This window comes from Lissotriton vulgaris, chromosome 9 (assembly GCF_964263255.1).
Source record: "Lissotriton vulgaris chromosome 9, aLisVul1.2, whole genome shotgun sequence".
NCBI classification, from domain to species: Eukaryota; Metazoa; Chordata; class Amphibia; order Caudata; family Salamandridae; genus Lissotriton; species Lissotriton vulgaris.
The window spans coordinates 200,993,362-201,006,998 of NC_141697.1; positions in this window are offsets into that span (position 1 = coordinate 200,993,362).

A 13,637-nucleotide genomic window follows, 5' to 3' on the forward strand; every position below is an offset into this window, starting at 1 on the left:
TACGCCGTCCCGGAGGATGCAGGAAATCCGCAATCCTAATCTGCCCCATAGTTTGAATGGATGGATGCCTGGATCATGGTACTATCTGACTCTTAGATAGCATATGTGTATCTAGAGAGAGTAGACAGTCACTGGACAAACTAAGTGTTACTTTGAAGAGCATATAACACTGCACATGCACGTCCATCCCAGTGTAGGAAAGGCAAGGAAAAGAAGTTGTAATTTTGTCAGAATACTACCATGAATAGTATCAGTAGTTTGTTTTGCAAGCACAGCATATATCCGGCTATTACGATGGCCACTCACTACCTCTCTTAGTAAGTTTAGTAGAACTCGGTCATTCATGTGTGGATGTATCACTGTTCACTCAATAAAAAGCAAATCACCTAAAGTCATCCCATATGTAAGCGAATACATACCATGTGCAGTGATAGATAATCAGATTATTTATCTTCTTCATTTTCCTTTTCTAGTATTTATTGGCACTGTAGGGTGAAAGTTAAATTAATTAAGCAGTAGCCCTTGTAACAGAGTATTCTCAGTGCCACCCATAATAGAAAAGTAAGAGCATCACCACCTGCATGTACTGGACTTGTACAGTAATGCAAGTCTGTCTTACTCATCATGGCGGGCGTCTGTTTTTCTCGGGTGGAAGTTGACTGCGCTGGCATTATGCCGGCTTGCAGAAGTTAACATACCAATTTTGCTAAACAAGAGAGAAGAAGAAGAATAAGACTGGTGTACTGTCATAGTCGACTCTAATGGAGTGAGTCCATAGTGCTCATAGAATTGATTCCTTAAACTCCCACTAATGTTAGAGCAAGGGTGAAGAAGTGGGAGGTTAGATAGATACTGGCCACAGTAGTCATGTGCTGCACTTGCAAGTTACTAGTTCTACTGTGACACAACTTTCTGCTGAATCATTTTGTGTTAATCTTAAAGAGCATTGGTTACAGACTATGTCTTTATTTCTTCATATAGATGCTCCTTCCAAACCAACCCGGAAGGAGCTGGCTAGACGGGCCCGGCAACAGAGGCTGGAGGCCACTGTCGCTGAATATCGGCGGCTGGTGGCCCAGGAGGAGGGGGACACGCAGTCTACAACAACATCTACCGGCACAGCTGCGTCCTCCTCCGCGCTCCCTGGGTCACCCAGTCAGCGCAGAAGGTCTCTAGCGGTACGGAGCCGGGGTCGCGCTGCCGCAGCCAGCCGCCACCGCCAAGCAGCAAAGAAATCAGCTGTCCCCCACAGCAGTTGCAAAAAACGGATGCACCGCCTTTCCCTGAGGGTTTCTTACTTCAAGCAGGAGCTGCTCAACACGAAAACCCTGCTCAAGACCCTCCTCAAGGAGCATTCTGACCTGGCCCGGAAAGTCAACAGCAGCAGCCAGCAGTAGGAGGAGAGACTGTCCCTTGCCCCTTTTTTAAGACTTCTGGGGGTGGGAATTGGGAGTTGTTTTTTTTCACTTTTTTGGACTTTTCAGACATTCGTTGGGGTTAGGGAGTGGGGGTGGGTTGGGTCTTGTGGGAGGTTATTTTTGTCAGGGATATAAATATACTTTAAACTTTATCTTATACATGTTTTTTTTACTGCTTTTGAGGCTGGTGGGTGGGGGTTTAACAGTAACTTTGTTTTCATGAAACTGAAGTGGCATCTTGATTCAATTTGTGTAATTAATTGCCCAAATGTTTTCAAAACTAAGTGCCTCTCACAGAGTAAGTGAATTCAATAGTCCTAGGACTTTACTAGTAATAGCGTCAGACTCTCGTTTCTCCTAATACTCCTTTATACTTCCTCCCCCCAAACGCTTATCCTACCTGTAATTTGTGTTTGAAAATAGGGCTAGGCACAGGGCTGGCTTCACTGCAAATGGCGATTAAGGTTGGCAATCCTGGGCGGATGAAATGTCATCATTGCATTGGTACTAGTGGTGTTACACAGTGGCAGTTGCAGCATCTGAAAAAAAGAAAATGAAACCTTGTTTGTCCTTACCGTAGCATTAGAACGGTACAATAGAGAATATAGCAGGTGACAGTTTACTAGAACAGTGCCACAATGTAGCCTAACAAATGGTAAAGTATTGAAAGTATAACTAGTACTTGCGTTGAATTTCTTTGACATTGGCTACTACTACAAGAAATAGTACCGAAGGTGAAGGACACAGCAGCGTAATAATTTGCCACGTCTAGGAGGAGGATGTTCTAATCTTGATGACGCACATGAAAATCTGCTTTCCTTTGCCAATAGTGACTGAGTGTCAAGCTGAGTAAGAATAGAATATATCCTCGGATTCCTTCACCAGCCTGTTGCTATGACCTTATCCTCCCCAGCAAGTGTGTGGAATTATTGCTGTCATTTAGTCACACATCAATCAAAACCACACAGCCCGGGGGAAGAGGGTTAGGGTTTGGAAAATGGATAGGAAGGGGTTTTTTTGGGGGGGAAAAGTTTTGTTGAGAGAAGAAAAAAAAAGCACAGCATGGACAAACAATAATTGATGATAAAGAAATATTTGGGTACAAAGCAAACCATAAATATTTTAAGTGACATAAAGGAAGTGCATGCACTACTGCATGCATGGTTACTTAAAAGTAAGTAGTACTTTCGACAACCGTGAATGACAGAATCCGACAGTACAGGGCTGCAGCGTTTTCACTTGCCTATCTTTGCACTCAGAGAAACACTTCTTACATTAAATTAGGTTTAAAAAATAGCAGATGTAAAACCTATAGAATGGCTGTAGGGATGAATTTAAAAGGAAAGATCCAAGAAATGCAGACTCACACTCATAGGACTTCACAGCAATAACATTACTTTAAAGATAAGTAGAAAAGAACGGGATACTGTATCTGTATGTTGTTGTAGTTGTCCTGTTGAATTTGGTAAGTTGCATGCATCAAACCATTCCTCTTATTAGCAGGACTCCTCCATTCCAGCTGACGCTCCGTCCATCAATGTTGGTGACCAGAAGACACCCTGTCCACTGCCTGCCTGGCGGATGCTGAATTGCGGCTCGCTAATGTGAAGCCTGACTTCATCCTTTTTTTTCCATTGCACAGACTGAAACCCAGCCTGTAATTATTGATGGAAAAACAGGAAGTGATATTAGAACCACTGACAAATAAATATAAGGTATGTACACTGTGTAGTGCAAAAAGTCACACTTTGAGTTTCCTAATAGACAGTACAATATTTTTGAAAGTGCGTACTCTGTCTGAGTCTCCTTTTGAAGGATAAATACGTATGGGCAAATTAATTTAGCAGATTTTTCCCCTCAAGCTAGGTGTACTGTAAACTGTGTTTTAGAACAAAAGTAGACCTTCCCAGCAGTGCTCCCACCCAGACCCTTACTAAAGCCAGTCGAAAAAATATAGAAGACCCCCAATCAGATCTCAAAAAATGAGGCTTAGTAAAAAACTGGTGACAAAACGTACTTTGAAAGTAAAAGTAGGCCCAAATCCCCTTACCCCCTTACCCACCGTGGATTGTATTCAAACCACTTGCAAGCAAGAAAAAGTATCCATACCAAGCATTGCTCCATACTCGCAAACCCCCCACAAACAACCCCCCGCCCAAACACATGCAATATAAATACTGGTAGCCCTAACGAGCCATAAGTTAAGAATAGTGGCAAACGCTTTCTTTAACTATGCCAAATCCTCCCTTTCCCCCCATGGATTTTCTTCAAATCACTTGCAACCAAAATTACACATTCCCACGAGTGCTCTAAGACCCCAGAATTCAGTTGCAAAAATCTAGAACACCCCGAAACACATGCAATCCTGCTGCTCGTGCTAACCCTAACGAACCCTTAGTTACAAAAAGTGCGAAAAGGCTTTTCCGCATGGATTTTCTCCAAACCAGTTTTATCCGGTATTAGACCTTCCCAGCAATGCCCTAAGACCCGCCAACCCACCCGCAAAAAAGCACAACACCACCAAACAGCCAAAAAGCAAAAATGGAAAATCTCATACTTACAATATTTTTCGGCCTTCTTTCAATTCTGTCCAAACGCGCTGCGCAGCTAGGCCATACCTCCCGTTTTCCACCATGGATTTCCTGAAAAGCAAATGCAATCAAAATTAGACTGTGCCAGCAATGCTCCCAGACCCCAAAACCCACCCACAAACACCCAGAAACCCCCCTAAAGAGCACCTCAAAGACAAGCAAGTCGGCAAAAAAGCAAAAAAAATTTGCCTCCGATTTGGTCCAAACCAGTTTTATCCGGTATTCCGCAACTCTGGCAAAAAAGAACCGGCTGCAAACCTTCCATTTAGGGCTGAGCATTGCAACTAATTCTAGAAAACCAACCCCTTCCACAAAAGAAAAATGGAGAAGGTCCAGAGATAGCATTTTAGCCAGCTTAGTGTTTCTTCTGAAAACAACATGCCTCTAATGGTGGGCTGGACCATTTTACGGGATGATGATGAGAATTTCTTCGACCCAGTTACGCTTGATGATGAACTTTTTTGCATTGATGTCTCACTCTCTCCCACACTCTTAGTGTGGCTCACAGGGGGTGTGCTGACAGGGGTACTGGGTGTAAGTGAAGTGTTTGACGCTTCTTCCTCCACGTCATCATCAGATGAAACATCAACGTATACAGTTTGTTGACTTCCAATTCGGGCTTCCTTGATCTCCGTTAGGTGCGCAAACCATTGGACAGTGTGCTGTCTCTCAAGATGACCTCTCTGGCCTTCAGTACCATAGTTGGTACCTAACTTACCACGACTAACTGCAAGCTTAAAAATGCTACAAATGGCTATGTTTTCCTTTTTTGGGCAAACACTAAAGAAGTCCCAAACTGTGGACTTGAAATGTCTGTGGGGGCCGGAGGAGGCGATACTGGTGGTTGTCATGCTGCTAATGCCAGATGAAGTGGAGGATGTGTGTTGCCGAACTTTACTACGTTGTGCACTTGCACCACCACTAATTGAGGTCGAGGTGGATGGAGGTCCCTTGCGAGAAAGAAATATGGAAGCGGTAGGTTGTGGTATACTAGTTAACTCCAATGACGGTGGTGTTTCCATTGCCTCCTCGTCAATAACATCATCACGCTCAGCAGCTTTTCGGGCTAGGGTCAAAATGTCTGTTTGCTGCATGCCCACTGAGGCTGGAGTGAAGTCTATGATGACTGCGTCATCGTCGTGAGAGTCTTCATCAGCAGGAGTATACGCCACTTCTTGTTCAGCGTCAACATCACACTCCATAACTATGAGAGTTTCGGGGACCTTCCTTTTACGCTTAGCTACCTTTGTCAGATCATGGTGTGCCTTACTCTCAGACGGCAGTGGTGGTTCCCAAGTTTGATCCATATCATCAGAAGGAGGTGGGCGTGAAGAAGATGTAGACACCATCCTTGATCTTTTCCTTCCTAGGGATGTGGAAGACAATGAATGATCATCAGGAGGAGTGGCTTCCTCAAATGATACCTCGGCTTGAATGTCGATTTCCTGATGTGCCCCTACTTCGGGAGAAACAACTATTGTGGGCACTTGTGCCCCTCCATGCACCTCTGCTTGCGCATCTCCTTGCGCTGCCTCTCCTGTCACATCTACTTGGGCTTGTACTTGCACATGTGGTTGTTGTTGCGGCTGTGGTTGTTCAACACTCGTCAGATGAGTTACAACAACCTGTGTTGATTGAGGGACATTGCTGCTACTTTCTTGCGATAAACCAACATCACTGGTCGATGGTGATTGAACAAGTAGACTGGCTGCCTCTGCAGCACTCAAGGGCTTGGACTTAAGTTGGTGTGGTGATGGTGGCACTGAGCCCAATGGAGTGGGGTGCTCCTCCCAGCTTGGTCCCCAGCAGATCCGGCTGCTGCTGCAGGCGTACTTTTTTTTTTTTTATTCCCAAAAAATGTGGCATGCGTCACACCAGTCTCCTTGGTAACTTGCTTCTTCTGCTCCTTACTGGCAACTTTCTTGCTAGAGGAGCTACGGGGAACTTTTTTTGGGGCCATCTTCTTCAGAGGTCAGAACAGCAGGCCGCAGTTGCACGAGTTCCAGAGTTGTTTGTGGCCAGACGTGACGTAGCGTGACGTTATGCTGCACACACACACACCGCTGCAGGACTTCTTCCTCTGCACTGGTGGTTCTCTTGAGTCTTGTGCACATAAAAGCAATGGAAGACAGAGGAACATCAGTTCAGTTATACACCCCAAAAACTCTAAAACCACATAAAAATCAGCACAATCCCATGCCATCCATGCCCTTAATGATGTTTAAATTCAAGACACCCAACAGAAAGTCTAGGCCCATGCACCACTCACTACCCATGGGCATAATGGATGAAAGCTAGGCAAAATGGGTGCAGGCCTGAGAACACAGCCTGCATTCAAAATGGCCCCTTGCCTCCCAGCACATGGCCAGGTCCTGCCTGTACCTGCACTCGAAATGGCCCCCACCCACATGGCCAGTCTCCATGAACACCCCAAAAAATCGAAAAACACACAAAAATCAGCACAATCCCATGCCATCCATGCCCTCTATGATGTTTACATTAAAGAGACCCCACAGAAAGACACAGTCCATGCACCACTCACTAGCCCTTGGCAAAAGGCCCCAACAGCATCCCCAAAAAATCGAAAACCACATAAAAATCGGCACAATCCCATGCCATCCATGCCCTCAATGATGTTTAAATTCAAGATACCCCACAGAAATACTAGGCCCATGCACCACTCACTACCCCTGGGCATAATGGATGAAAGCTAGGCAAAATGGGTACAGGCCTGAGAACACTGCCTGCATTCAAAATGGCCCCTTGCCTTCCAGCACATGGCCTGGGCCTGCCTGTACCAGCATTCAAAATGGCCCCCACCTACATGGCCAGTCCCCATGAACACCCCAAAAAATCGAAAAACACACAAAAATCACCACAATCCCATGCCATCCATGCCCTCCATGACGTTTACATTAAAGAGACCCCGCTCAAAAGTTTGGGAAAGGAGGGTCCAAGATGGCAGATTGACACCGCCAGAGCGGAGGAGCGCTGAACGGGTCCTGGCTTGCGTACATGTTTCTGCCGTGTATGCTGTGATTGACCTTGTCTTCTAAAAGTGGTTACTCTTTTGGATTAGTGGCTTTTCTACACTGATTCAACACTTCGGGTTACGCCGCTGGTTCTGTCAGCGATTATTACTACTCAAGGCACTAGAGGGGGGCCCCCGTACTCTACAACACTTCACTGCAGATTGGGTGCAGGTGCAGATGCCGGTGCTGCGGAGCGCTGCTAGTCAGAGCTTACCTAGATGCTGCAACTTCGGCTGATCGAGAGCCGAGTGCGGAGCTTGCTGCGCTCCGCTCGATTACCTCGTCTGACCCCTGAGTCCACGAGGGGTTGGTTGGCGATTAGCTGGTTCGGTCTGTGGGTCTATCGGCGGTTCTCCTCCTCGTCGACAATGGCAACAGGTCACCCAGGGATGGCGCCGAAACTCTCAGCGAGGAATACCTGGACCATGGCAGTAACTGGGAAACAAACACCTACGCCAGCGCCAGCGATGCTAACGACCACCACTTCCAGCAATCCAGTTTCTATGGGGGAACTTGCTAACAATACACCGACCTCTGCGTTGGATGTGAACAAACAACTCTCTGGTAGGCAAGAGAAGCTGGGTGTAAATGTGGGTGGCTCTAAAGCTAACGTCGATGATATAATGTTACCAAATATGGGAGTTCAGTCAATACTGCTCGATTCAACGTGCAACAATGTTAATGTAGAGAGCAAGAACAATGTTACAGTTTCAACGGTTGAAGTTAATACTAGCTTAGTTACTGGTTCTCTTGCCCTGACTAATCAAGCTGTAAGCTTAGTAACTGATATCAGTATAACCCCCACACAGTCTGGAATTCTCTGTACGGAAAATACTTCAATTATTCAAGTGTTGCCTACTATCTTAACCGTTAATTCTGCTGAAATGGGAGTGTTAGGGGCTGAAGGAGGTGATAATGTTGATGGAATTGAGACAGATGAGGAGTATTTTGACCTTTATGATCATGGGAATAACACACCATCAGGATTGACTAAAGATAAAGATAAAACGATCAACATCAAAAAGCTTAGAGGCAAAACTAAGAATAAAGCCAAAAAGACTATATGCAAATCTAAGCCAAGCACTACGAAAGCAATAGCAGAAAATAGTCGTATCAGACAATGGATGCAAGCTAAGGGTGGTGTTAAATCAATGGCTATGAGACTCTCAGGTAATAGTCCTAGTGATCTGGGTATGGTAATCAACGATGCAAACGTTTCTAATTCTATGATAGACGCACCTGGATCAATGGGTTCTCACCAACGACCAATTGAAGTACCCACTGCAGCTCAGAATGTAGAAAATGCAGCGGCTTTAATGGAAAGACAGGAACTATCTGGCTCTGGTAAAGAACCTCTAGAAGAATCCTCCTCTTCTCAATTAAAAATGTTGCAATCGCCTTCTGTAATACCGATAACATCTTCGGGTGATACCCCTACACTCTCATTTAATAAAAATACTTCAATACAAGACACAACTAGTATTGTTTTTTTTTTATTTATTTTTTATTTAAATAAACAGTTTATATACAGAAAGACGTTAGAAGCAGAGATCTGACTATTACTAAACTTTGACAAAATAATTGTATAAAAAAATAAAGATTTACAAATAATATACAGATATTTAAGCTGGCCTCATTTTCTTTCCAATTCATTTAAATCATGATTCAAAAAAATGTAACCAGATTTTTTCCTTTTTTTGTATAGCCTTAAGGCCCCTATGCCTTGCTAATGACAGTTCCATGGAGTTGATTTCCTTCATCAGAAGCCACCAATCAAAGACAGCTGGGATATCTTTAGATATCCATAATCTAGCGATGACTAACCTGGCACAAGCGAAGATGATAGTTATTAATTCTTTATAAGGACAATTTGTTTCTTGAATATCTAATAAAACCAGTTGTGCTGAGAGTGGTGGTGTGACGATTTGTTTTTTATTTAGGACTTCAGATAGTTCTTTCCAAAATGACAAGAGCGCTGGACATGAATAAAGCATAGTATTGTTAGAGTAACAAAGGGTGGCATCAAACCGGCTCCAATGGCAGAGCCAACAAAAGAAATTACTTCAGAAGGACCGGATCACCTATCTATCTTATCAGTAGATTGGACCCTTCAAGGGGAGGTGTCCGCATCTTTTCAGACGATATTACAGTTACTTAATGAACAGAAACAAGAAGCCAAGACTCATTACCAACAGATGAGGGAAGACAGCAATAAGACAAGAGCTGTCATGTAAATTGGAGGGTGTCTCCCAAGATGTGGTGGAGCTACAGCAAAGAGTGGTTCTAACGGAGGAAAAGTCACATTGCTCTGAGATTGCTGTGAATAAACATACTTCTCAACGTCTTCAGATGCAAGCTAAACTTGAAGACTTAGAAAATAGACAATGGAGACAGAACCTACTTGTTTTTGGTATTGCGGAGGGAGCCGAGGGAGATGACCATGGGGCATTTATTGCCCAACTGTTTCAGAAGGCCTTTCCTGACTTATCAGATTGGGATTGGGACTCCCAGATTCAACGTGCCCATCGGCTACCCTTAGTTCAAAGGAATAAGAGTGGTAAATTTCCTCGTCCAATCTTGATCTGTATAGGTAATCATCTGCTTCGCCAAGTCATATCAATAAAAGCACGGCAAAATACTCCAGTTACCATTGACTCAGTTATATTTTTTGTTCGATCTGATTTAAGTAAACTTTGTCTGGAACGACGCTGGAAACTGAAACAATTTATTGATCCAATTAAGGAGTTGGGATGTCAAGTTTATTTGCAAGAACCAGCAAAACTGAAAGTAATCAAAAATGGACGGTCTTATTTTTTCTTGGAAGAGAACGAGGTTGAATCTGCTATGGCTACTTGGAGATTGGAAAAATGAACTGGATATTGACTAATGTTATGTTCGCTTTTTGTTTTGCTCTATTGTTATACACTCCAATTTATTTCTAGATTGGTCTGATTTTCTTGACTGGGTGGTAATAGGTCACGTTAGTTATTGATGACTATAAAAGCACAGCTTTTTTATTATTTTGAATGCCGGGATCCTATAAGCGGCTAAATCCGCTTGTTGGCTGCCAATATAGCGGCAGCCGATCTAAGGGGAGGGACCTGCAGGTAGCTATTGGGTGGGGGGAGGTTGGGGCAGAGTGTGGGGTGGGGAAGGGGAAGGGGAAGATATGGTTTGGGGTAAAAAATGCATCAAAGGACACAAAAACTACAAAAATAAGAGGAATTATAAAGCTGATTTGATTTGTTATGGAGGTCATATAGATTGGGATATATATAATTTGAAATGCATCAAATAAAATGTTTAGCTTGGAACGTGTTGGATTTAAATAATAGAATAAAGCGGAGTCTTGTATATGAGGAGCTTAAGATGTATAACCCTCAAATCGTGGTTATCACTGAAACTCATATAGGTTATAAAGATAAACACTTGCTTCAGCAACTAGGATATGATATTATAGTTTGCACTGAATTTAATGCTTCAATCCAGGGGGTAGCGATTTTAAAGCACAAAGGCTTAAAATGTGAGATACTTAAGACACTAACTGATAAAGCTGGCAGATGGGCCACAGCACAGATAAAGCTGGAAAGTCAAAAATATACAATATGTGGGGTTTATGTGTCAAATCAAGACGAGCCTACAATTTTTGATCAGATTAATATGGAATTGCTTGTATGGGATTGAGAATATATTGTGTTGGGTGATTTCAATTATATTATGAATTATAATTTGGACACTACTCGGAAAAATTATTTTCAGAGAATGAGGAAAACTAGAGCTGCAATTCTGGATTTAGCTGCTATTCATTTTCTAAAGGATGCTTGGAGATGTCTAAATTCCAAATTAGCCGGCTATACATATTACTCCACAGCTCATAAGGTATGCTCATGTACATATATGATCTGGGTCTCAGACTTTATTCTCTGTAATTGTTCAATGGCTATATATCCAAGGGTAACCTCGGACCATAACCCGATCTCCTTAACATTTGAGTCTGCAATTGAAGAGTTTTCTCCTCGTCTTTTCTCATTTTCAAGATATCTATTCACCGATTCTGTATTTGTAAATCAACTTAAAGAGCATATAAAAGAATTCATTGACATAAATATACAATCTAGTTTACACTTGATAGTTTGGGATGCTTGTAAAGCTAGCATACGTGGATTCACTCAGCAATATATCTGGCGACAAAATAAAGAACGTCGAAATTTAAATGAGGAAAGGCTTGGAGAAATTTGTGAGATTGAACTTCAAATGTCAGAAGCTCTTTCTAATGGGGTATCGAACTTTGATGCACTAAACTTTAAATTAATTGAACTTAAAGCTGCATTAAAAGATCTTCTCAGGGTCAAGAGTATTAGCAAATTAAAGAAATACCAACTTGATCAAAATGAAAGCGGTGATAAAATTGGTAAACTTCTGGCCTACAAAGTTGCTGAAGATCGATCCCAAAATACGGTTAAAGAAATTAAATGAGTTAACAATCAACTATTTTGTGACTCAAAATCAATATTACAACAATTTGCTTCTTTTCATCAAGCTGTATATACACCAGAAACTGCAACCTCGGATGATAGTATTAAGAATTATATAGAGTTAAACATGGTTAAAGTTTTAGAGCCGGAACAATCTGTACAATTAGCGGCAGACATTACAGCAATAGAAACTAGGGATGCTATCAACTCCCTAGCAACGGGTAAAGCTGTATGGGAGGATTCTATTTCTTTGGAACTATATAAATGCTGTACTGAGGAATTGATACCATTATTAACTGATGTGATCCGTGCTATAGGTAATGGGCAACAAGCACCCAAATCCTGGAATGTAACTCAAATTATGTTCTTTTTAAAAAAGGGTAAAGTACCACAAGAGAGAGGATCATACAGACCAATTTCGCTTATCAACAGTGATGCTAAAATCTTTGCCAAAATATTGGGTACTAGGCTTGTGCCAGTCATGTCCCAGCTTGGCTCTCCCCAACAACATGGATTTATTCCAAAACGAGACCCTACAGTGCATAATATTTTGGCCATCTCTGCTTTTGATGTTGCATGGACTCAACCCACCCCACTCGGTATGATTTTATTAGATGCAGAAAAAGCATTTGACCGAGTGGGGTGGGGCTTTTTATGGGCGGCTTTACAAGCATTTGGCATTAACCCCTTCCATGCTGGGCCGATTTTTCTCGTGTGCTAGGCTTATTAAAGAATCAATGGCTTTATGACGGCCCCCAGCCGTCATGAGCACACGAGCACTGTAATGCATGACGGATGGGGGCCGTCATCAGCATGGAAGGGGTTAAAGGTCAACTTTTGAGATGGATTCAATCGCTCTATGACAATCCCATGGGCAAGGTATCTTATATGGGGAAATGCTCTCCTATGTTTCCAATTAAGAGGGGGACAAGACAGGGGTGCCCTTTATCACCCCTGCTTTTTGGTTTAGGTATGGAACCTTTCTTAATTGCACTTCAACGTCAGGCTTTAATTTGCCCTTTTTTTTAATGGCTTAAATAAACTTGATATCACCATGTATGCGGATGACGTTGCAGTTTTCTCTTCGGATGTGCCTCAAGCCATGAAAGGCATTATAATAGAAGCAGGTATATATGGCTCAGTTTCTGGCTATAGACTTAACACCACCAAAACTCAAATTATTATGAATTATCATCCGCCTGCCCCCATCCCAGGAATTTGTTGTGCTGCAACTTATCTGGGCGTCAAAATTTCTTCAGATATTGATTTTATTGTAGCATTAAATTATCAATCATTATTAAAAGAGACCGCTATGCAATTTAAGAAATGGCATACATTGCCACTTAGTATCATTAGCTGAATAAATTTAATTAAAATGAACATTTTGCCTAAATACTTATATTTATTTCGAGCAATTCCTCTACGGGTAAATAATTCTTATTTTCTTAGATTAGAGGAAAATATTAGTAGTTTTATATGGGAATATAAAAAAGCCCGGCGCGCTGTTTCCTCACTTAAATTCCCCTTTTAATCAAGGTGGATTGGCTCTCCCTTACTTTAAGCTCGATTATTGGTCGGCTTTTCTGACTCGTCTTCGTAGTTTGACAGTCACTGATAAATGTTTGTATTTTCATAAGTTTTTACTTGGACAGGATGCTAATATGTTCCTTTACAGGCCAAATGACCCTAACTACTTTAAAAGGGTTACATTTAAGACGGTACGAGATACCGTTAATATCTGGTGATCCATTATGGCTAAGTGTAACGTTTCTCATCTACACTATAAAACACCTTTGTGGGGTAATCCGGGTTTTCCTTTAATTTTTCATGATCCATCTTGCCGATTACTCTTAGATTCCGGTATTAGATTCTTGGGAGATTTATATGATCATCAGGGATTTATGGCATTTGAAAAAATGAAGCATTGTTATAATTTATCTGAAAGAAATTAGAACTTACCATGGCATTAGATTCTGAGGTATGGGACTGTCTCTATAGAGAAGCAGACAAATCTATGATTAGCATAGGATATAAAATTCTTTCTGGCTTCAACACTAGCGACATCATAAAATTAACTGAGAAATGGAATACAAAATTGGCCTTGACTGTACCATCTTTATC